Source organism: Ranitomeya variabilis, chromosome 2, assembly GCF_051348905.1.
Source record: "Ranitomeya variabilis isolate aRanVar5 chromosome 2, aRanVar5.hap1, whole genome shotgun sequence".
Classification (NCBI taxonomy): Eukaryota; Metazoa; Chordata; class Amphibia; order Anura; family Dendrobatidae; genus Ranitomeya; species Ranitomeya variabilis.
In genome coordinates, this window is record NC_135233.1 from 344755274 (window position 1) to 344780313 (window position 25040).

At 46.4% G+C, this 25040-nt stretch overlaps 6 non-coding genes across 6 annotated transcripts; 4 read left to right on the plus strand and 2 right to left on the minus strand.

Annotated features, from left to right (window-relative positions):
* Positions 1–3504: 3504 nt before the first annotated feature.
* On the plus strand, positions 3505–3577 carry TRNAQ-UUG (transfer RNA glutamine (anticodon UUG)). The gene has a single exon. It is a non-coding gene; the product is annotated as a tRNA-Gln (tRNA).
* Positions 3578–3679: 102 nt separating this feature from the next.
* On the minus strand, positions 3680–3791 carry TRNAL-CAA (transfer RNA leucine (anticodon CAA)). Its single transcript has 2 exons — positions 3754–3791; positions 3680–3725 (listed from the first exon to the last, which is right to left on the minus strand). It is a non-coding gene; the product is annotated as a tRNA-Leu (tRNA).
* Positions 3792–19905: 16114 nt separating this feature from the next.
* On the plus strand, positions 19906–19986 carry TRNAR-UCG (transfer RNA arginine (anticodon UCG)). The gene has a single exon. It is a non-coding gene; the product is annotated as a tRNA-Arg (tRNA).
* Positions 19987–20722: 736 nt separating this feature from the next.
* Positions 20723–20795, plus strand: TRNAR-UCG (transfer RNA arginine (anticodon UCG)). Its single transcript has one exon. It is a non-coding gene; the product is annotated as a tRNA-Arg (tRNA).
* Positions 20796–23634: 2839 nt separating this feature from the next.
* TRNAQ-UUG (transfer RNA glutamine (anticodon UUG)) lies at positions 23635–23707 on the plus strand. Its single transcript has one exon. It is a non-coding gene; the product is annotated as a tRNA-Gln (tRNA).
* A 702-nt stretch (positions 23708–24409) lies between these two features.
* Positions 24410–24521, minus strand: TRNAL-CAA (transfer RNA leucine (anticodon CAA)). Its single transcript has 2 exons — positions 24484–24521; positions 24410–24455 (listed from the first exon to the last, which is right to left on the minus strand). It is a non-coding gene; the product is annotated as a tRNA-Leu (tRNA).
* Positions 24522–25040: the final 519 nt, after the last annotated feature.

Here is a 25040-nt window from a genome sequence, read left to right on the forward strand (position 1 = left end):
TAACCTGTTGTGTCGACTGACGCATCCTTCACTGTTGTTTTTAGTGAAGGACACAAGGAAGTGACTTGTTCCTGACCGGGAGCATCCACTGACGATGCACTGCTCTGACATTTGGCACTTTCCGAGGAGGAGGCGAAAGAGTTAGAGGCAGAGTCAGCAATGAAAGCCAATACTTGTTCCTCCTGCTCCGGCTTCAAAAGTGGTTTTCCTACTCCCAGAAAAGAGAGCGTTCGAGGCCTTGTGTAGCCAGACAACGAACCTGGCTCAACAACTCGAGACTTAGGTGCTGTACTGCTTTTACCACGACCACCTGATGCTCCACCACCACTACCATCATTACCAGCTGACAATGACCGCCCACGGCCATGACCTCTTCCACTAGACTTCCTCATTGTTTGCAAAACGTAACCAAAGTAACGCTATTTGTTACTGTAAAACAACTTATCAGGTGAACTCAAACTTCTGTAGGATTTATATATACCTTTATAGGTGCCTGACACTGAAAGGAAAATCAGGCCCAATGTTACACACTAGGTTTTCTGTGCCCCAATAATTTGAGACAGATGGCACACACAGGACCAGCACTCAAGCAGAAATGCTTAATCTCCCACTATTTTTTATTTTTTTCTGGGAGAATTTACCCTAAAAAAAAAAAAAGCCCAGTATTACACAGTGATTTCGGTGGCACACAATGAGAGACAGATACCACACACAGCAATGGCACGGAGGCAGACTTGCCAATATTTATCTCCCACTAATTTTTTTTTTTGAAAAGAGAGAATGTACCCCAAAAAAAAAAAAAATGGCCAAGTATTACACAGTGTTTTCGGTGCCACACAATGAGAGACAGATGCCACACACAGCAATGGCACAGAGGCAGACTTGCCAATATTTATCTCCCACTAATTCTTTTTTTGGAAAAGGGAGAATGTACCCAAAAAAAAAAAAATAAAATGGCCAAGTATTACACAGTGTTTTCGGTGGCACACAATGAGAGATAGATACCACACACAGCAATGGCACGGAGGCAGACTTGCCAATATTTATCTCCCACTAATTTTTTTTTGGAAAAGGGAGAATGTACCCCCCCCAAAAAAAAATGGCCAAGTATTACACAGTGTTTTCGGTGCCACACAATGACAGACAGATGCCACACACAGCAATGGCACGGAGGCAGACTTGCCAATATTTATCTCCCACTAATTTTTTGGGGGGAAAAGGGAGAATTTAGCAAAAAAAAAAAAAATGGCCAAGTATTACACAGTGTTTTCGGTGGCACACAATGAGAGACAGATACCACACACAGCAATGGCACGGAGGCAGACTTGCCAATATTTATCTCCCACTAATTTTTTTTTTGGAAAAGGGAGAATGTACCCCCCCAAAAAAAAAAATGGCCAAGTATTACACAGTGTTTTCGGTGCCACACAATGACAGACAGATGCCACACACAGCAATGGCATGGAGGCAGACTTGCCAATATTTATCTCCCACTAATTTTTTTGGGGGAAAAGGGAGAATTTAGCAAAAAAAAAAAAAATGGCCAAGTATACACAGTGTTTTCGGTGGCACACAATGAGAGACGGATACCACACACAGCAATGGCACGGAGGCAGACTTGCCAATATTTATCTCCCACTATTTTTTTTTTTGGAAAAGGGAGAATGTACCCCCCCAAAAAAAAAAATGGCCAAGTATTACACAGTGTTTTCGGTGCCACACAATGAGAGACAGATGCCACACACAGCAATGGCACGGAGGCAGACTTGCCAATATTTATCTCCCACTAATTTTTTTTTTGGAAAAGGGAGAATTTAGCAAAAAAAAAAAAAAAAGGCCAAGTATTACACAGTGTTTTCGGTGGCACACAATGAGAGACAGATACCACACACAGCAATGGCACGGAGGCAGACTTGCCAATATTTATCTCCCACTAATTTTTTTTTTTTGGAAAAGGGAGAATGTACCCCCCCCCAAAAAAAAATGGCCAAGTATTACACAGTGTTTTCGGTGCCACACAATGACAGACAGATGCCACACACAGCAATGGCACGGAGGCAGACTTGCCAATATTTATCTCCCACTAATTTTTTTGGGGGAAAAGGGAGAATTTAGCAAAAAAAAAAAAAATGGCCAAGTATTACACAGTGTTTTCGGTGCCACACAATGACAGACAGATGCCACACACAGCAATGGCACGGAGGCAGACTTGCCAATATTTATCTCCCACTATTTTTTTTTTTGGAAAAGGGAGAATGTACCCCAAAAAAAAAAAGGCCAAGTATTACACAGTGTTTTCGGTGGCACACAATGAGAGACAGATATCACACACAGCAATGGCACAGAGGCAGACTTGCCAATATTTATCTCCCACTAATTTTTTTTTTTGGAAAAGGGAGAATGTACCCAAAAAAAAAAAAAAAGGCCAAGTATTACACAGTGTTTTCGGTGCCACACAATGAGAGACAGATACCACACACAGCAATGGCACGGAGGCAGACTTGCCAATATTTATCTCCCTGCAGTTATCTCAGAAAAGTATGGCAGGCAGCTATAAAAAGGACTGCTGCACACAAAAGTGTGGACAAACACACAAGATAGCTGTGCAGAAAGGAAGGAAATACAGGATTTGTGCTTTGAAAAAAGCAGTTGGTTTGCACAGCGGCGTACACACAGGCACAGCAACGCAGCTATCAGGGTCAGGGAGCCTTCTAGTGCAGCCCAATGAGCTACAGCGCTGAGGAAAAAAAAATGTAGCTTCCACTGTCCCTGCAATCAAAAGGTGGTGTTGGACAGTGGAAATCGCTACAGCACAAGCGGTTTGTAGCTTTATGTACCCTGCCTATCACTATCCCTGCTTACGAAGGAGCTGCAGCAACCTCTCCCTACGCTCAGATCAGCAGCAGTAAGATGGCGGTCGGCGGGAATGCCCCTTTATAGCCCCTGTGACGCCGCAGAAAGCAAGCCAATCACTGCAATGCCCTTCTCTAAGATGGTGGGGACTGAGATCTATGTCATCACGCTGCCCACACTCTGCGTCCACCTTCATTGGCTGAGAAATGGCGCTTTTAGCGTCATTGAAACGCGACTTTGGCGCGAAAGTCGCGTACCGCATGGCAGACCCCACACAGGGATCGGCTCGGTTTCATGAGACGCCGACTTTGCCAAAAGTCGGCGACTTATGAAAATGAACGATCCGTTTCGCTCAACCCTACCTTTAACTAAAAAAAAAATTGAGCGAACAGAAGTAAGATTTGAACCCACACCTTCCGTTGGAGGGCCAGTTGTTCCTACCATGGGGGAAGAGTCATACGGGAGGAATCAGAGAACACTGTTCTTGGGGCCCACCAACAATCAATATAAAAATAAGACATATCAATGTCTGGAACAAAAGGAGATTGTGCAGAGAGTGTAACTCTTGACGGACAGAAAAAGATTCTAGAATGTCAACATATTTATCTTGACCACGGAAGCACGATAGAGAACAAAAACAGTTAATGTGTAGACCGTGTGGCCTAATGTATAAGGCATCTGACTTTGGATCAGAAGATTGAGGGTTCGAGTCCCTTCGTGGTCGTGGCAAACTCTTTCCACATACTTTTTGAAAAAAATGGACACATGCTGAGAGGGTTTTACAAATGTTTAGACAGACTGGTCAGTAAAAGACACAAAAAGCAGCTGTCAGAAGTGGGATTTGAACCCACGCCTCCATTTGGAGACCAGAACACCCAGCTTTTGGGGAAAGAGATCACTCTTGAGTCTGGCGCCTTAGACCACTCGGCCATCCTGACTAACTGCGCTATGCATGCTAGGGCTAATCCCAATTGGTTAACTAAAGAGAAATTTTGTTTGAATGTACTTTGGAAATTTAAAGCCATTACTATTGAATTTTGAAGAGAGAGAGAGAGTGAGAGAGAGAGTGAGAGAGAGAGAGAGATTAGTGTCATAGTTATCAGATCACGTACGATTGTAGAACGAGTCTGATTTCGGATCAGAAGATTGAAGGTTCGATTCCCTTCGTGGTCGTGACATTCTCTTCTTTCCGCACACTTTTCTAAAAAATGTAAATATGCTTAGAGTTCGTTACGTAAATTTAGAAAAATAAAATCTGTTATACAGCTGTAAAGCAACCAAACACCTTTAACAAACCAAAAAAAATAGAGTGGTCAGAAGTAAGATTTGAACGCACACCTCCCGTTGGAGGCCAGTTCATCCTACGATGGGTGAAGAGTCATACGGGAGGAATCAGAGAGCACTGTTCTTGGTGCCCACAACAAGCAATATAAAAATTAGACAGATCACAGTCTGCAACGAACAAAAGGAGATTGTGCAGAGAGTGTAACTCTTGAAGGACAGAAAAAGATTCTAGAATGTGAACATATTTATCTCTGCCACGGAATCACGATAGAGACCAAAAAATGTTAATGTGTAGACCGCGTGGCCTAATGGGTAAGGTGTCTGACTTCGGGTCAGAAGATTGAGGGTTCGAGTCCCTTCGTGGTTGTGGCAAACTGTTTCCACATGCTTTTTGAAAAAAATGGACACATGCTGAGAGGGTTTTACAAATGTTTAGACAGACTGGTCAGTAAAAGACACAAAAAGCAGCTGTTAGAAGTGGGATTTGAACACACGCCTCCATTTGGAGACCAGAACACCCAGCATTTGAGGATAAGAGATCACTCTTGAGTCTGGCCCCTTAGACCACTCGGCCATCCTGACTAACTGCGCTGTGCATTCTAGGGCTAATCCCAATTGGTTAACTAAAGAGAAATTTTGCTTGAATGTACTTTGTAAATATACAGCCATTACTATTGAATTTTGAAGAGAGAGAGAGAGAGAGAGAGAGAGAGAGAGAGAGAGAGAGAGAGAGAGAGAGAGAGTGTGGTCAGAAGTAAGATTTGAACGCACACCTCCCGTTGGAAGCCAGTTCATCCTACGATGGGTGAAGAGTCATACGGGAGGAATCAGAGAGCACTGTTCTTGGTGCCCACAACAAGCAATATAAAAATTAGACAGATCACAGTCTGCAACGAACGAAAGGAGATTGTGCAGAGAGTGTAACTCTTGACGGACAGAAAAAGATTCTAGAATGTCAACATATTTATCTTGACCACGGAAGCACGATAGAGAACAAAAACTGTTAATGTGTAGACCGCGTGGCCTAATGGGTAAGGCGTTTGACTTCGGATCGGAAAATTGAGGGTTTGAGTCCCTTCGTGGTCGTGGCAAACTCTTTCCACATACTTTTTGAAAAAAAATGGACACATGCTGAGAAGGTTTTACAAATGTTTAGACAGACTCGTCAGTAAAAGACACAAAAAGCAGCTGTCAGAAGTGGGATTTGAACCCAGAGAGAGAGAGAGAGAGAGAGAGAGAGAGAGATTAGTGTCATAGTTATCAGGTCACGTACGACTCTAGAACGAGTCTGATTTCGGATCAGAAGATTGAAGGTTCGATTCCCTTCGTGGTCGTGACATTCCCTTCTTTCCGCACACTTTTCCACACTTTTCTAAAAAATGTAAATATGCTTAGAGTTCGTTACGAAAATTTAGAAAAATAAAATCTGTTATACAGCTGTAAAGCAACCAAACACCTTTAACAAACCCAAAAAAATAGAGTGGTCAGAAGTAGGGTTGAGCGAAACGGATCGTTCATTTTCATAAGTCGCCGACTTTTGGCAAAGTCGGCGTCTCATGAAACCCGACCCGATCCCTGTGTGGGGTCGGCCATGCGGTACGCAACTTTCGCGCCAAAGTCGCATTTCAATGACGCTAAAAGAGCCATTTCTCAGCCAATGAAGGTGGATGCAGAGTGTGAGCAGCGTGATGACATAGATCTCAGTCCCCACCATCTTAGAGAAGGGCATTGCAGTGATTGGCTTGCTTTCTGCAGCGTCACAGGGGCTATAAAGGGGCGTTCCCTCTGACCGCCATCTTACTGCTGCTGATCTGAGCGTAGGGAGAGGTTGCTGCTGCTTCGTCAGAAGCAGGGAGAGCATTAGGCAGGGTACATTCAACCCCAAACCGCTTGTGCTGTAGCGATTTCCACTGTCCAACACCACCTTTTGTTTGCAGGACAGTGGAAGCTACATTTTTTTTTCCTCAGCGCTGTAGCTCATTGGGCTGCCCTAGAAGGCTCCCTGATAGCTGCGTTGCTGTGTGTGTACGCCGCTGTGCAAACCAACTGCTTTTTTCAAAGCACAAATCCTGTATTTCCTTCCTTTCTGCACAGCTATCTTGTTTGTTTGTCCACACTTTTGTGTGCAGCAGTCCTTTTTATAGCTGCCTGACATACTTTTCTGAGATTACTGCAGGGAGATAAAGATTCGCAAGTCTGCCTCTGTGCCAGTGCTGTGTGTGGCATCTGTCTCTCATTGTGTGCCACAGAAAACCTAGTGTGTAATATTGTTTGCTTTTTTTTTTTTTTAATTCTCCCTGAAAAAAAAAAAAAATTAAATAGTGGGAGATAAAGATTGGCAAGTCTGCCTCTGTGCCAGTCCTGTGTGTGGCATCTGTCTCTCCTTGTGTGCCACCGAAAACCAGTGTGTAATATTGGGCCATTTTTTTTGTGGGTAAATTCTCCCTGTAAAAAACAAATTAATAGTGGGAGATAAAGATTGGCAAGTCTGCCTCTGTGCCAGTGCTGTGTGTGGCATCTGTCTCTCCTTGTGTGCCACCGAAAACCAGTGTGTAATACTGGGTCATTTTTTTTGGGGGGGGTAAATTCTCCCTGTAAAAAAAACAAATTAATAGTGGGAGATAAAGATTGGCAAGTCTGTCTCTGTGCCAGTCCTGTGTGTGGCATCTGTCTCTCCTTGTGTGCCACCGAAAACCAGTGTGTAATATTGGGCCATTTTTTTGGGGGGGGTAAATTCTCCCTGTAAAAAAAATTATTAATAGTGGGAGATAAAGATTGGCAAGTCTGCCTCTGTGCCAGTCCTGTGTGTGGCATCTGTCTCTCCTTGTGTGCCACCGAAAACCAGCGTGTAATACTGGGCCATTTTTTTGGGGGGGTAAATTCTCCCTGTAAAAATACAAATTAATAGTGGGAGATAAAGATTGGCAAGTCTGCCTCTGTGCCAGTCCAGTCCTGTGTGTGGCATCTGTCTCTCCTTGTGTGCCACCGAAAACCAGTGTGTAATATTGGGCCATTTTTTTGGGGGGGGGTAAATTCTCCCTGTAAAAAAAATAATTAATAGTGGGAGATAAAGATTGGCAAGTCTGCCTCTGTGCCAGTGCTGTGTGTGGCATCTGTCTCTCCTTGTGTGCCACCGAAAACCAGTGTGTAATATTGGGCCTTTTTTTGGGGGGGGGTAAATTCTCCCTGTAAAAAAACAAATTAATAGTGGGAGATAAAGATTGGCAAGTCTGCCTCTGTGCCAGTCCTGTGTGTGGCATCTGTCTCTCCTTGTGTGCCACAGAAAACCAGTGTGTAATACTGGGCCATTTTTTGGGGGGGGGTAAATTCTCCCTGTAAAAAAACAAATTAATAGTGGGAGATAAAGATTGGCAAGTCTGCCTCTGTGCCAGTCCTGTGTGTGGCATCTGTCTCTCCTTGCGTGCCACCAAAAACCAGTGTGTATTACTGGGCCATTTTTTTTGGGGGGGGGTAAATTCTCCCTGTAAAAAAACAAATTAATAGTGGGAGATAAAGATTGGCAAGTCTGCCTCTGTGCCAGTCCTGTGTGTGGCATCTGTCTCTCCTTGTGTGCCACCGAAAACCAGTGTGTAATATTGGGCCATTTTTTTTTTTTGGTAAATTCTCCCTGTAAAAAAAAAAATTAATAGTGGGAGATAAAGATTGGCAAGTCTGCCTCTGTGCCAGTCCTGTGTGTGGCATCTGTCTCTCCTTGTGTGCCACCAAAAAACAGTGTGTAATACTGGGCCATTTTTTTTTTTTTTTTTTTTTTTTTTTTTTAAATTCTCCCTGAAAAAAAAAATAGTGGGAGATTAAGATTGGCATTTCTGCTTGAGTGCCGCCGTGCCGGTCCTGTGTGTGCCATCTGTCTCAAATTATTGGGGCACAGAAAACCTAGTGTGTAACATTGGGCCTGATTTTCCTTTCAGTGTCAGGCACCTATAAAGGTATATATAAATCCTACAGAAGTTTGAGTTCACCTTATAAGTTGTTTTACAGTAACAAATACCGTTACTTTGGTTACGTTTTGCAAACAATGAGGAAGTCTAGTGGAAGAGGTCGTGGCCGTCGGCGGTCATTGTCAGCTGGTAATGATGGTAGTGGTGGTGGAGCATCAGGTGGTCGTGGTAAAAGCAGTACAGCACCTAAGTCTCGAGTTGTTGAGCCAGGTTCGTCGTCTGGCTACACAAGGCCTCGATCGCTCTCTTTTCTGGGAGTAGGAAAACCACTGTTGAAGCCGGAGCAGGAGGAACAAGTATTGGCTTTCATTGCTGACTCTGCCTCTAGCTCTTTCGCCTCCTCCTCGGAAAGTGCCAAATGTCAGAGCAGTGCATCGTCAGTGGATGCTCCCGGTCAGGAACAAGTCGCTTCCTTGTGTCCTTCACTAAAAACAACAGTTAAGGATGCGTCAGTCGACACAACAGGTTACTCCATGGAGCTCTTTACACATACCGTTCCTGGGTTAGACAGTGAAACAGTTAACAGGCCATGCCCATTAGAAGTTGAATCGGACATGGAGTGCACAGATGCACAGCCACAGCCAGATTACTATGCTGTTCCTTTGACTCAGACCAGAACATTGCCCTCGCAGTGTACTGAGGCAGAATCAAAACCAGCGGAGACTATGGTACGCCGTCACGAACGCTATACCACCGGCTTACACGGTGACACAGACGAAGTTGCACACGACATAGAAGAGGAGGTCATAGATGACCCAGTTGTTGACCCCGGTTGGCAGCCATTGGGGGAACAGGGTGCAGGCGGCAGTAGTTCTGAAGCGGAGGAGGAGGAGCCACAGCAGGCATAAACATCACAACAGGTTCCATCTGTCGGGCCCGTATCTGGCCAAAAACGCTTGGCAAAACCAAAACCAGTTGGAGGACAGCGTGGCCATCCGGTTAAAGAAGCTCAGTCTGCAATGCCTGAAAAGGTATCCGATAGTAGAAAGAGTGCAGTCTGGCATTTTTTTAAACAACATCCAAATGATCAGCGCAAAGTCATCTGTCAAAAATGTTCAACTACCTTAAGCAGAGGTCAGAATCTTAAAAGTCTAAATACAAGTTGCATGCATAGACATTTATCCACCATGCATTTGCAAGCCTGGACTAACTACCAAACGTCCCTAAAGGTTGCAGCACCCTCGGCCAATGAAGCTAGTCAGCAACGCTACATCCCTTCCCTCCCTGTAAGCCCACCATTTCCCGCACCACCTGCAGTATCTGTGCAGCTTTCGTCGCCAGGCCAAAGCAGTCAGGGAATCACCAGGTTAGTAGTAGGAAACACTGCATGTAGGGCACCGGCAAGAATACCATCTCCAACCCTCTCTCAGTCACCCATGTCCACCGGCACCCCCGCTAGTTCCACCGTATGCAGCTCTCCAGTCCAGCTCACCCTTCATGAGACTCTCGTTAGGAAAAGGAAGTACTCATCCTCGCATCCGCGTACACAGGGTTTGAACGCCCACATTGCTAGACTAATCTCATTAGAGATGATGCCCTACCGGTTAGTTGAAAGCGAAGCTTTCAAAGCGCTGATGGACTACGCTGTACCACGCTACGAGCTACCCAGTCGACACTTCTTTTCTAGAAAAGCCATCCCAGCCCTCCAACAGCATGTTAAAGACCGCATCGTCCATGCAGTCAGGCAGTCTGTGACTACAAAGGTGCACCTGACAACAGATGCATGGACCAGTAGGCATGGCCAGGGACGTTACCTGTCCATCACGGCACACTGGGTGAATGTGGTGGATGCAGGGTCCACAGGAGACAGCAATATTGGGACAGTTCTGCCTAGCCCACGGTCAAGGAAAGAGTTGGCTGTAGGCGTTCGCCCCCCCTCCTCCTCTTCCTCCTCCTCCTGCAGAAGCGAGAGCTCGTCCACAGACCGCAGTCGCACATCCACTCCATCCGCAGCTGCCACAGTTGCACACCAGGTGTGCCATTATGGGACAGCTAGTGGCAAGCGTCAGCAGGCTGTATTGGCAATGAAGTGTTTGGGCGACAACAGACACACCGCGGAAGTTCTGTCCGAGTTCTTGCAGAAAGAAACTCAGTCATGGCTGGGCACTGTACATCTTGAGGCAGGCAAGGTAGTGAGTGATAACGGAAGGAATTTCATGGCTGCCATAGCCCTTTCCCAACTGAAACACATTCCTTGCCTGGCTCACACCTTAAACCTGGTGGTGCAGTGCTTCCTGAAAAGTTATCCGGGGTTACCCGACCTGCTCCTCAAAGTGCGCAGACTTTGCTCGCATATCCGCCGTTCGCCTGTACACTCCTGTACTGTATGCAGAACTATCAGCGTTCTTTGAACCTTCCTCAGCATCGCCTAATCATCGACATTGCAATGAGGTGGAACTCCACACTGCACATGCTTCAGAGAGTGTGCGAACAGAGGCGTGCTGTTATGTATTTGTGGGAGGATACACGGGCAGGCAGTTGGATGGCAGACATGGAGTTGTCAGGTGTGCAGTGGTCGAAGCTACAAGACCTGTGTCAAGTCCTTCAGTGTTTTGAGGAATGCACACGGCTGGTTAGTGCAGACAACGCCATAATAAGCATGAGCATCCCCCTAATGCATCTGCTGATGCAAAGTTTGATGCACATAAAGGAGCAGGCGTCTGCAGCCGAGGAAGAGGAAAGCCTTGAGGACAGTCAGCCATTGTCTGGTCAGGGCCGTGTAGAGGACGCGGTAGCGGGTGAAGAGGAGGAGGAGGACGAGGAGGATGATGGGGATGAGTACTTTTTTAATGAGGAAGCTTCTCTTGGGCCAACAGAAATTAGTGGCGTTGCAAGGCCGGGTTCTGTTTTTGTAAGGGAGGCAAGTGACGTAGATTTGCCTGTAACTGCCCCTCAAATCAGCACAACCGCAGATTTGCCAACTGGAACTTTGGCCCACATGGCGGATTATGCCTTACGTATCCTCAAAAAGGACCCACGCATTATTAAAATGATGAGCGATGACGATTACTGGTTGGCCTGCATCCTTGACCCTCGCTATAAAGGCAAATTGCAAAATATTATGCCACATGAGAACCTCGAACAAATATTAGCAACCAAACAAGCTACTCTTGTAGACCGTTTGATTCAGGCATTCCCAGCACACAGCGCCGGTGATGGTTCTCACACGAGCTGCAGGGGGCTACAGGGCAGAGGTGTTAGAGGTGCACAGATCAGAAGTGGCGTTGGACAGAGGGGTTTTCTGACCAGGTTGTGGAGTGATTTCGCAATGACCGCAGACAGGACAGGTACTGCAGCATCTATTCAAAGTGACAGGAGACAACATTTGTCCAGTATGGTTACTAACTATTTTTCAGCCCTTACTGATGTTCTCCCTCAACCGTCATTCCCATTTGATTACTGGGCAACCAAATTAGGCATCTGGCCTGAATTGGCAGAATATGCGTTGCAGGAGCTTGCTTGCCCTGCAGCTGGTGTGCTATCAGAAAGAGTATTCAGTGCTGCTGGTTCAATATTAACTGAAAAAAGGACTCGTCTGGCTACCCAAAATGTGGATGATCTCACCTTCATTAAAATGAACCACTCCTGGATTTCAAATTATTTTGCCCCACCTTTCCCGGCTGACACCTAGCTTTCCTATAAAAAGGTCTTGCTTGTGGAATGGTCTTACTGAGTGTTCAAATCTCTTAATTTGCAGCAGCTGTTTGACCAGCATACGACATGTTTACACATCCCCCAATGGCAAAACTCCCCCCACGGGGACGTTGTCTCACTCTCGACACTTGGCGCAAGCACCCGTTAGTTACAGTGCTGTTTGTCAGAAGAGGTGGGTGTGCTCGCTTTTGGTCGACGGCACTGCCACTGGGTCCCTCATAGTACAATGTAGTGTCTCTGGCGGTGGTGGTGCGCACCCAACGTCAGACACACCGTTGTAACATGAGGGGCCCTGGGGCGGTACCGCCGGCCACAAGAGAGTTCCCCCCCCCAGCTCAAACTGTGCTCTACCACGTGCAAAATTATCTCGCACAGCTCCACCAATGTTTAGTCTATGCGCTGACATCATTCAATGCCTGGCACTGACAAACAATACCAATTTGTTGACATCTATGATGCTAGTTAAAGTAGTCTGGGTCAGTGTCCTATATTGACACCAGTAAATACTAATTTACTGCCAAATTACTTTGTCATAAACTCTGCAGATGAGCCCACCCCTGTACCTAAGCATGCCACCCTTTTTTTATTTATAGTTGTTTTGCGAGACATTAACATCTATTTATTTTTTGGGAGTACTAACTGTGTCAGACACTTCCTGCAATACTCCTCCACTGACCACAATGCTGCCTGCCTGTGTATCCATGTAACCGATTTAAAACTGCCATGCCTGACTATTGTTTGTTATTTTAGGCTTTTGATAGCCTGTCTGCGGCCCCTACTTGCAATACTCCTCCACTGACCACAATGCTGCCTGCCTGTGTATCCATGTAACCGATTTAAAACTGCCATGCCTGCCTATTGTTTGTTATTTTAGGCCTTTGTTAGCCTGTCTGCGGCCCCTACTTGCAATACTCCTCCACTGACCACAATGCTGCCTGCCTGTGTATCCATGTAACCGATTTAAAACTGCCATGCCTGCCTATTGTTTGTTATTTTAGGCCTTTGATAGCCTGTCTGCGGCCCCTACTTGCAATACTCCTCCACTGACCACAATGCTGCCTGGAGTGCCTGCCTGTGTATCCATGTAACCGATTTAAAACTGCCATGCCTGCCTATTGTTTGTTATTTTAGGCCTTTGTTAGCCTGTCTGCGGCCCCTACTTGCAATACTCCTCCACTGACCACAATGCTGCCTGCCTGTGTATCCATGTAACCGATTTAAAACTGCCATGCCTGCCTATTGTTTGTTATTTTAGGCCTTTGTTAGCCTGTCCGCGGCCCCTACTTGCAATACTCCTCCACTGACCACAATGCTGCCTGGAGTGCCTGCCTGTGTATCCATGTAACCGATTTAAAACTGCCATGCCTGCCTATTGTTTGTTATTTTAGGCCTTTGATAGCCTGTCTGCGGCCCCTACTTGCAATACTCCTCCACTGACCACAATGCTGCCTGGAGTGCCTGCCTGTGTATCCATGTAACCGATTTAACACTGCCATGCCTGACTATTGTTTGTTATTTTAGGCCTTTGATAGCCTGTCTGCGGCCCCTACTTGCAATACTCCTCCACTGACCACAATGCTGCCTGGAGTGCCTGCCTGTGTATCCATGTAACCGATTTAAAACTGCCATGCCTGACTATTGTTTGTTATTTTAGGCCTTTGATAGCCTGTCTGCGGCCCCTACTTGCAATACTCCTCCACAGACCACACCAATGCTGCCCGTGTACCCTGGAACCTATTTAAAAGTTCATAGAGCCTAGTTATATATTTTATTTACTATTAATAAGGCCATGATGGACTACGCTGTACCACGCTACAAGCTAACCAGTCGACACTTCTTTTGCGAGAAAAGCCATCCCAACCCTCCACCAGCATGTAAAAGACCGCATTGTCCATGCACTCTGGCAATCTGTGAGCACAAAGGTGCACCTGACAACAGACGCATGGACCTGTAGGCATGGCCACGGAAGATTACGTGTCCATTACGGCGCAATGGGTTAATGTGGTGGATGCTGTTATGACCCCAATGGCAGAGGATCTCAGGAATAATGCTAAGTCAGTAAATACAGAAAACCAGCTCATAGGGCAGTGGTAACTGGGCTGACCATATAACTAATCCTAGCACCACAAATACCAGCAGCCGGGGAACGTTCCTACGTTGATCCTAGACATCTCGCGCCAGCCGGAGAGCTAACTACCACTAGAAGGGAAAAGAAAGACCTTTCTTGCCTCCAGAGGAAATACCCCAAAAAGTTGGATAGAAGCCCCCACAAATAATAATGGTGAGGTAAGAGGAAAAGACAAACATAAGAATGAGCTAGGAATTTAGCAAAGAGAGGCCCACTAGCTAATAGCAGAATATAGAAAGATAACTTATATGGTCAGCAAAAAATCCTATCAAAAATATCCACACTGGAAATTCAAGAACCCCCGAACCGTCTAACGGCCCGGGGGGAGAACACCAGCCCCCTAGAGCTTCCAGCAAGGTCAGGAATCACATTTAGTACAAGCTGGACAAAAATGATAGCAAACAAATAACCCAAAAAACAAAGAAGCAAGACTTAGCTTAATTTAGCACGAACCAGGACCAGCAAACAGGAGCGTCTGATAACACCGATGCCAGGCACTGGACTAAGGTTCCAGGAGGTAACGACCCAGCTGGGTGCAAACAGAGGGAAGGAAATCCCAGAGTCATATCACTAGTAACCACTAGAGGGAGCCAAAAAAGTCTAATTCACAACAGGATGCATGGTCCACAGGGGACAGCCTACTAAGTCTGTCTGCAGTCCCTAATTCAAATTGTCCTCCACTGTCTAAATCGGAGCTTCCACCTTCTGGCTTTCGGTCTATAGTATCAGATATTAAACTGCATTTGGCCTTCAACTTTGGTTACGGCCTACTCACAGTGTCTGCCCCTGCCTGGTGTTTTTCCTCAACTGAATAAAGCTGAGCTTCAACCTTCTGGCTCTCATTAAGTGCTGTGTTTTTAAAAATTGGTGGTTAGGGCCTACTAACGGTGTCTGCCCCTCCCTGGTGTTTGCCCTCAACTGAATAAAGCTGAGCTTCCACCTTCTGGCTTTCGGCCTATAGTATCAGATATTAAACTGCATTTGGCCTTCAACTTTGGTTACGGCCTACTAACGGTGTCTGCCCCTGCCTGGTGTTTTTCCTCAACTGAATAAAGCTGAGCTTCAACCTTCTGGCTCTCATTAAGTGCTGTGTTTTTAAAAATTGGTGGTTAGGGCCTACTAACGGTGTCTGCCCCTCCCTGGTGTTTGCCCTCAACTGAATAAAGCTGAGCTTCCACCTTCTGGCTTTCGGCCTATAGTATCAGATATTAAACTGCATTTGGCCTTCAACTTTGGTTACGGCCTACTAACGGTGTCTGCCCCTGCCTGGTGTTTTTCCTCAACTGAATAAAGCTGAGCTTCAACCTTCTGGCTCTCATTAAGTGCTGTGTTTTTAAAAATTGGTGGTTAGGGCCTACTAACGGTGTCTGCCCCTCCCTGGTGTTTGCCCTCAACTGAATAAAGCTGAGCTTCCACCTTCTGGCTTTCGGCCTATAGTATCAGATATTAAACTGCATTTGGCCTTCAACTTTGGTTACGGCCTACTAACGGTGTCTGCCCCTGCCTGGTGTTTTTCCTCAACTGAATAAAGCTGAGCTTCAACCTTCTGGCTCTCATTAAGTGCTGTGTTTTTAAAAATTGGTGGTTAGGGCCTACTAACGGTGTCTGCCCCTCCCTGGTGTTTGCCCTCAACTGAATAAAGCTGAGCTTCCACCTTCTGGCTTTCGGCCTATAGTATCAGATATTAAACTGCATTTGGCCTTCAACTTTGGTTACGGCCTACTAACGGTGTCTGCCCCTGCCTGGTGTTTTTCCTCAACTGAATAAAGCTGAGCTTCAACCTTCTGGCTCTCATTAAGTGCTGTGTTTTTAAAAATTGGTGGTTAGGGCCTACTAACGGTGTCTGCCCCTCCCTGGTGTTTGCCCTCAACTGAATAAAGCTGAGCTTCCACCTTCTGGCTTTCGGCCTATAGTATCAGATATTAAACTGCATTTGGCCTTCAACTTTGGTTACGGCCTACTAACGGTGTCTGCCCCTGCCTGGTGTTTTTCCTCAACTGAATAAAGCTGAGCTTCAACCTTCTGGCTCTCATTAAGTGCTGTGTTTTTAAAAATTGGTGGTTAGGGCCTACTAACGGTGTCTGCCCCTCCCTGGTGTTTGCCCTCAACTGAATAAAGCTGAGCTTCCACCTTCTGGCTTTCGGCCTATAGTATCAGATATTAAACTGCATTTGGCCTATTAGTGTGTTTGGGCCCTTAAAACAGTGTCTGCTGCTCCTGGGTTTGCTACTCCACTGAACAAAGCAATGCCGCCTGTTTAGTCCTGTTACCAATTTTGAACTGCATTTAGCCTACTTTATTCTTTGGCCCTATATCTGTTTCTTCCTCATCCTGCCCATTGCCCAGCCACTGCTAGATGAGTCTGCTGGTACATTGACCTAGACCACTACATTCCCCTTGCACTCTACACAGCCAGAATCTGACCCTGCTGAAAGTAAGGTTCCCCTTCCCGCATGTTATACCACCTTACACAGGGACTAAGAGGAAGGTGCAGATGAAAGTGCAGGTTCCTTCATCAGGTGGGGGGGGCATACTCGTTGGCGACGTCACTGGCACAGGGCCCCTCAGAGTACGCAAAAATGTCGCTGCTGGTGGGAGGCGCCCCCGCCGTGCAAACACACCGCTGTACTTTGAGGGGCCCTGCCTGTGCCAGTGCGAACGAGTGTGCCCCACTGCTTGCTTAGGATCACAGCACTTGCAACGTTGAAATACTTACCTCTCCCTGCTCCACCGCCGTGACGTAGTCCACGATTCCTGGGCCCACTAAAACCTTGAACCAGCCCTACCCCCCCACAACTTTTGCCAAATGACCCCCAAGTTCCATTGAACAACTATTATTATAAAGATAATTAAGATTGACAAACTTCAGAAAGAAGAATGGATGTTTTTGGCATTAAAATGGGCTCTGTAGGTGTTTTCCTGGCCTCCACTCACTGCTGACTATGCTTCCCCATTGACTTGCATTGGGTTTCGTGTTTCGGTCGATCCCCGACTTTTAGCGATAATCGGCCGACTGCACTCGACTCGACTCTGGACAAAGTCGGGTTTCACAAAACCCGACTCGATCTTTAAAAAATGAAAGTCGCTCAACCCTAGTCAGAAGTGAGATTTGAACGTACACCTCCCGTTGGAGGCCAGTTCATCCTACGATGGGTGAAGAGTCATACGGGAGGAATCAGAGAGCACTGTTCTTGGTGCCCACAACAAGCAATATAAAAATAAGACAGATCACAGTCTGCAACGAACGAAAGGAGATTGTGCAGAGAGTGTAACTCTTGACAGACAGAAAAAGATTCTAGAATGTCAACATATTTATCTTGACCACGGAATCACGATAGAGAAGAAAAAATGTTAATGTGTAGACCGCGTGGCCTAATGGATAAAGCGTCTGACTTCGGATCAGAAGATTGAGGGTTCGAGTCTCTTCATGGTCGTTGCAATCTCTTTCTGCACACTTTTCGAAAAAATATTAATATGCTTAGTATTCGTTGCGAAAATATAGGCAAATAAGATCTGTTATACAGCTGTTAAGTAACCAAACACCCTTAACTAAAAAAAAAAATGAGCGAACAGAAGTAAAGGTACCTTCACACTAAACGATATCGCTAGCGATCCGTGACGTTGCAGCGTCCTGGCTAGCGATATCGTTTAGTTTGATACGCAGCAGTGATCAGGATCCTGCTGTGATATCGCTGGTCGTTGAACAAAGTTCAGAACTTTATTTGGTCGTCAGATCGGCGTTTATCGTCGTGTTTGACACCAAAAGCAACGATACCAGCGATGTTTTACACTGGTAACCAGGGTAAACATCGGGTTACTAAGCGCAGGGCCGCGCTTAGTAACCCGATGTTTACCCTGGTTACCAGTGTAAAATGTAAAAAAACCAAACAGTACATACTCACCTTCGCGTCCCCCGGCGTCCGCTTCCCACACTGACTGAGCGCCGTAAAGCGAAAGTGAAAGTACAGCACAACGGTGACATCACCGCTCTGCTGTTAGGGCCGGCGCTCAGTCAGTGCAGGAAGGGGATGCCGGGGGACGCGAATGTAAGTATGTGCTGTTTGTAAAAAAAACAAACAGCACATACTTACATTCGCGTCCCCCGGCGTCCCCTTCCTGCACTGACTGAGCGCCGGCCCTAACAGCAGAGCGGTGATGTCACCGTTGTGCTGTACTTTCACTTTCGCTTTACGGCGCTCAGTCAGTGTGGGAAGCGGACGCCGGGGGACGCGAAGGTGAGTATGTACTGTTTGGTTTTTTTACATTTTACGCTGGTAACCAGGGTAAACATCGGGTTAATAAGCGCAGCCCTGCGCTTAGTAATCCGATGTTTACCCTGGTTACCCAGGGACCTCGGCATCGTTGGTCGCTGGAGAGCGGTCTGTGTGACAGCTCTCCAGCGATCAAACAGCGACGCTGCAGCGATCGGCATCGTTGTCGCTATCGCTGCAGCGTCGCTTAATGTGAAGGTACCTTAAGATTTGAACCCACACCTTCCGTTGGAGGGCCAGTTGTTCCTACCATGGGGGAAGAGTCATACGGGAGGAATCAGAGAACACTGTTCTTGGGGCCCACCAACAATCAATATAAAAATAAGACATATCAAAGTCTGGAACAAAAGGAGATTGTGCAGAGAGTGTAACTCTTGACGGACAGAAAAAAATTCTAGAATGTCAACATATTTATCTTGACCACGGAAGCACGATAGAGAACAAAAACAGTTAATGGGTAGACCATACCTCCCAACTTTAGGGGAAGGGAAAGAGGGACAAAGTCAGCGGCGCGCATAGTGCGCCGCGGCAAATTTTAGGCCACACCCATTTCACAACTAGCCACGCCCCAACCACACCCATTTAGCACTTCTGATCACAATGTTTCGTTAACAATAATTATGAACAAAAAAATATGGCCACACACGACGCTCCATACTGTACAATGGCCATTGGCCACATTATGCTCCATACTGTATAATGGCCCCACATGATGCTGCGTACAGTATACTTGCCCCACGTGATGGTCCATACAGTATAATGGCGCCACATGATGCTTTGTACAGTATAATGGCCCCACACGATGCTGGGTATAGTATAATGGCCACACAATGCTGGGTACAGTATAATGGCCCCACACAATGCTGGGTGCAGTATAATGGCCACACATGGTTACCCCACCCCCATCATTGCCTTCTCCATCAGTACACACAAACACCTTTCACCGCGCTCCCTCGCAGCAGCCGGCAGCTTCCACTCCCACGGCGCTGAATGGTGTCATCCAGCTGCGCCGCTGACTGCTGTATCCAGCATTACAGCTCAGTCCCCATAGAATGTAATACAGCACAGCCCCATAGAATATAATGCTGCACAGCCCCCATAGAATGTAACGCAGGCAGGTGGCAGCCCCCATAGAATGTAACGCAGGCAGGTGGCAGCCCCCATAGAATGTAACGCAGGCAGGTGGCAGCCCCCATAGAATGTAAGGGGTGCTGCACCAGGTTGGTGGAGAATCCGATGGATGGGTACCAGGGGGAGAGTGGGAGCGGGGTGCGCGCACCATGGGGAGACAAAGTTTAGTTTGTCAGTCCTCCTATGCTGTCAGAGTCTCTGCTGTAACCGCAGCAGAGCAGCGCTGCATGGAGAGGGGGAGAGACACATACATTCACTTACAGTCTGGAGATCCGCTCGCTGCTCCCGCGGTCACACAGACACGGAGTGTCTCACAACTCTGCCCCCGTGCCAGAAACCAGTCCGGGTGCTGCCGCTCTGTCCTCAGAGTCCGCCCACGTCTATAGTTGAGGAGGAAGCCGGAGGCGGGCGGTGAGGCAACTCAAGGGGGCGTGGCTACAACGCAGTCCCAGGGAACGGAACGAACAGCGGGTACTAATCGGGCTCTCTCTACGTCCCGGAAGTGGGCGGGGCTTCACCGGCGGCCGCAAATTCGGGATTATAAATGCCCGAAGCGGGACAGCGGGACCCCAGTGCCAAAGCGGGACTGTCACGCTGAAATCGGGACGGTTGGGAGGTATGGGTAGACCGTGTGGCCTAATGGATTAATGGATAAGGCGTCTGACTTCGGATCAGAAGATTGAGGGTTCGAGTCCCTTCGTGGTCGTGGCAAACTCTTTCCACTCGGCCATCCTGACTATCTGCGCTGTGCACGCTAGGGCTAATCCCAATTGGTTAACTAAAGAGAAATTTTGCTTGAATGTACTTTGGAAATTTAAAGCCATTACTATTGAATTTTGAAGATCAGAGAGAGAGAGACAGAGAGAGAGAGAGAGACAGAGAGAGAGACAGAGAGAGACAGAGAGAGAGACAGAGAGAGACAGAGAGAGAGACAGAGATTAGTGTCTTAGTTATCAGGTCACGTACGATTGTACAACGAGTCTGATTTCGGATCAGAAGATTGAAGGTTCGATTCCCTTCGTGGTCGTGACATTCTCTTCTTTCCGCACACTTTTCCACACTTTTCTAAAAAATGTAAATATGCTTAGAGTTCGTTACGAAAATTTAGAAAAATAAGATCTGTTATACAGCTGTAAAGCAACCAAACACCTTTAACAAACCAAAAAAAATAGAGTGGTCAGAAGTAAGATTTGAACGCACACCACCCGTTGGAGGCCAGTTCATCCTACGATGGGTGAAGAGTCATACGGGAGGAATCAGAGAGCACTGTTCTTGGTGCCCACAACAAGCAATATAAAAATTAGACAGATCACAGTCTGCAACGAACGAAAGGAGATTGTGCAGAGAGTGTAACTCTTGACGGACAGAAAAAGATTCTAGAATGTCAACATATTTATCTTGGCCACGGAATCACGATAGAGAACAAAAAATGTTAATGTGTAGACCGCGTGGCCTAATGGATAAGGCGTCTGACTTCGGATCAGAAGATTGAGGGTTCGAGTCCCTTCGTGGTCGTGGCATTCTCTTTCTGCACACTTTTCGAAAAAATATTAATATGCTTAGTATTCGTTGCGAAAATATAGGCAAATAAGATCTGTTATACAGCTGTTAAGTAACCAAACACCCTAAACTAAAAAAAAAATTGAGCGAACAGAAGTAAGATTTGAACCCACACCTTCCGTTGGAGGGCCAGTTATTCCTACCATGGGGGAAGAGTCATACGGGAGGAATCAGAGAACACTGTTTTTGGGGCCCACCAACAATCAATATAAAAATAAGACATATCAAAGTCTGGAACAAAAGCAGATTGTGCAGAGAGTGTAAGGGTACCGTCACACAGTGAAATTTTCATCGCTACGACGGCACGATTCGTGACGTTCTAGCGATATCGTTACGATATCGTTGTGTCTGACACGCTACTGCGATCCGGATCCCCGCTGAGAATCGTACGTCGTAGCAGATCGTTTGAAACTTTCTTTCGTCGTCTAGTGTCCCGCTGTGGCGGCATGATTGCATCGTGTGACACAGGTTGTATACGATGTGCGCACAGTAACCAACGGCTTCTACATCGCAAATACGTCATGAAATTATCGCTCCAGCGCCGTGTATTGCAACGTGTGACCGCAGTCTACGACGCTGGAGCGATAATCATACGACGCTGCAACGTCACGAATCGTGCCGTCGTAGCGATGAAAATGGCACTGTGTGATGGTACCCTTATGGATAAGGCGTCTGACTTCGGATCAGAAGATTGGGGGTTCAAGCCCCTTTGTGGTCGTGGCAAACTCTTTCCACATACTTTTTGAAAAAAATGGACACATGCTGAGAGGGTTTTACAAAAATTTAGACAGACTGGTCAGTAAAAGACACAAAAAGCAGCTGACAGAAGTGGGATTTGAAACCACACCTCCATTTGGAGACCAGAACACCCAGCTTTTGGGGAAAGAGATCACTCTTGAGTCTGGCGCCTTAGACCACTCGACCATCCTGACTAACTGTGCTGTGCACGCTAGGGCTAATCCCAATTGGTTAACTAAAGAGAAATTTTGCTTGAATGTACTTTGGAAATTTAAAGCCATTACTATTGAATTTTGAAGAGAGAGAGGGAGAGAGAGAGATTAGTGTCATAATTGTCAGGTCACGTGCGATTGTAGAACGAGTCTGATTTCGGATCAGAAGATTGAAGGTTTGATTCCCTTCGTGGTCGTGACATTCTCTTCTTTCCGCACACTTTTCCACACTTTTATAAAAAATGTAAATATGCTTAGAGTTCGTTACGAAAATTTAGGAAAATAAAATCTGTTATACAGCTGTAAAGCAACCAAACACCTTTAACAAACCAAAAAAAGATAGAGTGGTCAGAAGTAAGATTTGAACACACACCTCCCGTTGGAGGCCAGTTCATCCTACGATGGGTGAAGAGTCATACGGGAGGAATCAGAGAGCACTGTTCTTGGTGCCCACAACAAGCAATATAAAAAGAAGACAGATCACAGTCTGCAACGAACGAAAGGAGATTGTGCAGAGAGTGTAACTCTTGATGGACAGAAAAAGATTCTAGAATGTGAACATATTTATCTTGGCCACGGAATCACGATAGAGAACAAAAAATGTTAATGTGTAGACCACGTGGCTTAATGGATAAGGCGTTTGACTTCAGATCAGAAGATTGAGGGTTCGAGTCCCTTCGTGGTCGTGGAAATCTTTCTCTGCACACTCTTCGAAAAAATATTAATATGCTTAGTATTCGTTGCGAAAATATAGGCAAATAAGATCTGTTATACAGCTGTTAAGTAACCAAACACCCTTAACTAAAAAAAAAATTGAGCGAACAGAAGTAAGATTTGAATCCACACCTTCCGTTGGAGGGCCAGTTATTCCTACCATGGGGGAAGAGTCATACGGGAGGAATCAGAGAACACTGTTTTTGGGGCCCACCAACAATCAATATAAAAATAAGACATATCAAAGTCTGGAACAAAAGCAGATTGTGCAGAGAGTGTAAGGGTACCGTCACACAGTGGCATTTTCATCGCTACGACGGCACGATTCGTGACGTTCTAGCGATATAGTTACGATCTCGCAGTGTCTGACACGCTACTGCGATCAAGGACCCTGCTGAGAATCGTACGTCGTAGCAGATCGTTTGAAACTTTCTTTTGTCGCTGGATCTCCCGCTGTCATCGCTGGATCGTTGTGTGTGACAGCGATCCAGCGATGCGATCGCTTGTAACCAGGGTAAACATCGGGTTACTAAGCGCAGGGCCGCGCTTAGTAACCAGATGTTTACCGTGGTTACCAGCGTAAAAGTAAAAAAAAAAAAACCGTACATACTCACCGTCTGATGTCCGTCAGGTCCCTTGCCGTCCGCTTCCCGCTCTGGCTGTCTGCCGACTGGAAAGTGAGAGCAGATCACAGCGGTGACGTCGCCGCTGTGATCTGCTTTCACTTTACGGCGGCACTCAGTCAGAGCAGGAAGCAGACGGCAAGGGACCTGACGGACATCAAATGGTGAGTATGTACGGTTTGTTTGTTTTTACTTTTACGCTGGTAACCACGGTAAACATCGGGTTACTAAGCGCGGCCCTGCGCTTAGTAACCCGATGTTTACCCTGGTTACCAGCGAACCTCGGCATCGTTGGTCGCTGGAGAGCTGTCTGTGTGACAGCTCCCCAGCGACCACACAACGACTTACCAACGATCACGGCCAGGTCGTATCGCAGGTCGTGATCGTTGGTAAATCGTATAGTGAGACGGTACCCTAACTCTTGACGGACAGAAAAAGATTCTAGAATGTCAACATATTTATCTTGACCACAGAAGCACGATAGAGAACAAAAACAGTTAATGTGTAGACCTTGTGGCCTAATGGATAAGGCGTCTGACTTTGAATCAGAAGATTGAGGGTTCGAGTCCCTTTGTGGTCGTGGCAAACTCTTTCCACATACTTTTTGAAAAAAATGGACACATGCTGAGAGGGTTTTACAAATGTTTAGACAGACTGGTCAGTAAAAGACACGAAAACAATTGGTTAACTAAAGAGAAATTTTGCTTGAATGTACTTTGGAAATTTAAAGCCATTACTATTGAATTTTGAAGATGGAGAGAGAGAGAGAGAGAGAGAGAGAGAGAGAGAGAGAGAGAGAGAGAGAGAGAGAGAGAGAGAGAGAGAGAGAGAGAGAGAGAGAGAGAGAGAGAGAGAGAGTGGTCAGAAGTAAGATTTGAACGCACACCTCCCGTTGGAAGCCAGTTCATCCTACGATGGGTGAAGAGTCATACGGGAGGAATCAGAGAGCACTGTTCTTGGTGCCCACAACAAGCAATATAAAAATAAGACAGATCACAGTCTGCAACGAACGAAAGGAGATTGTGCAGAGAGTGTAACTCTTGACGGACAGAAAAAGATTCTAGAATGTCAACATATTTATCTTGACCACAGAAGCACGATAGAGAACAAAAACAGTTAATGTGTAGACCGCGTGGCCTAATGGATAAGGCGTCTGATCAGAAGATTGAGGGTTCGAGTCCCTTCGTGGTCATGGCAAACTCTATCCACATACTTTTTGAAAAAATGGACACATGCTGAGAGGGTTTAGACAGATTGGTCAGTAAAAGACACAAAAAGCAGCTGTCAGAATTGGGACTTGAACCCACGCCTCCATCTGGAGATCAGAACACCCAGCTTTTGGGGAAAGAGATCACTCTTGAGTCTGGCGCCTTAGACCACTCGGCCATCCTGACTAACTGCGCTGTGCACGCTAGGGCTTGACCCTGGTATTGTCGACGGGGTAGTCTTCTGAGGTAAAAACCCACACCCCACCTCTTTTCCCCACCGTGACCCCCAACCATCATTCCCATATTGAATAAAAACATGACCACATTTATTCTTTGGAATGATATAGGCCACAGTAGCCTTTTTTATTAAACAAACAATAAATACATTAATACAAAGATTGATAACATCAGAGACAGTTTTGATCAACAAGCCCCAGAGCCCTTCCTCCCAACTTCCCTACCCTCCACCTCCAAAACCAACTACTCCACCATTACAGAAGATCAACTCGCCACTCTACTCTCAAGATCGCATCTCACCACCTGTGCACTTGACCCGCTCCCAACCCACCTCATCCCAAACCTCACCACAATCTTCATCCCAACCCTAACCCATCTCTTCAACCTATCACTAACAAATGGTGTTTTCCCCTCAAGCTTTAAACATGCCTCCATCACACCTATCCTCAAAAAGCCCTCTCTTGACCC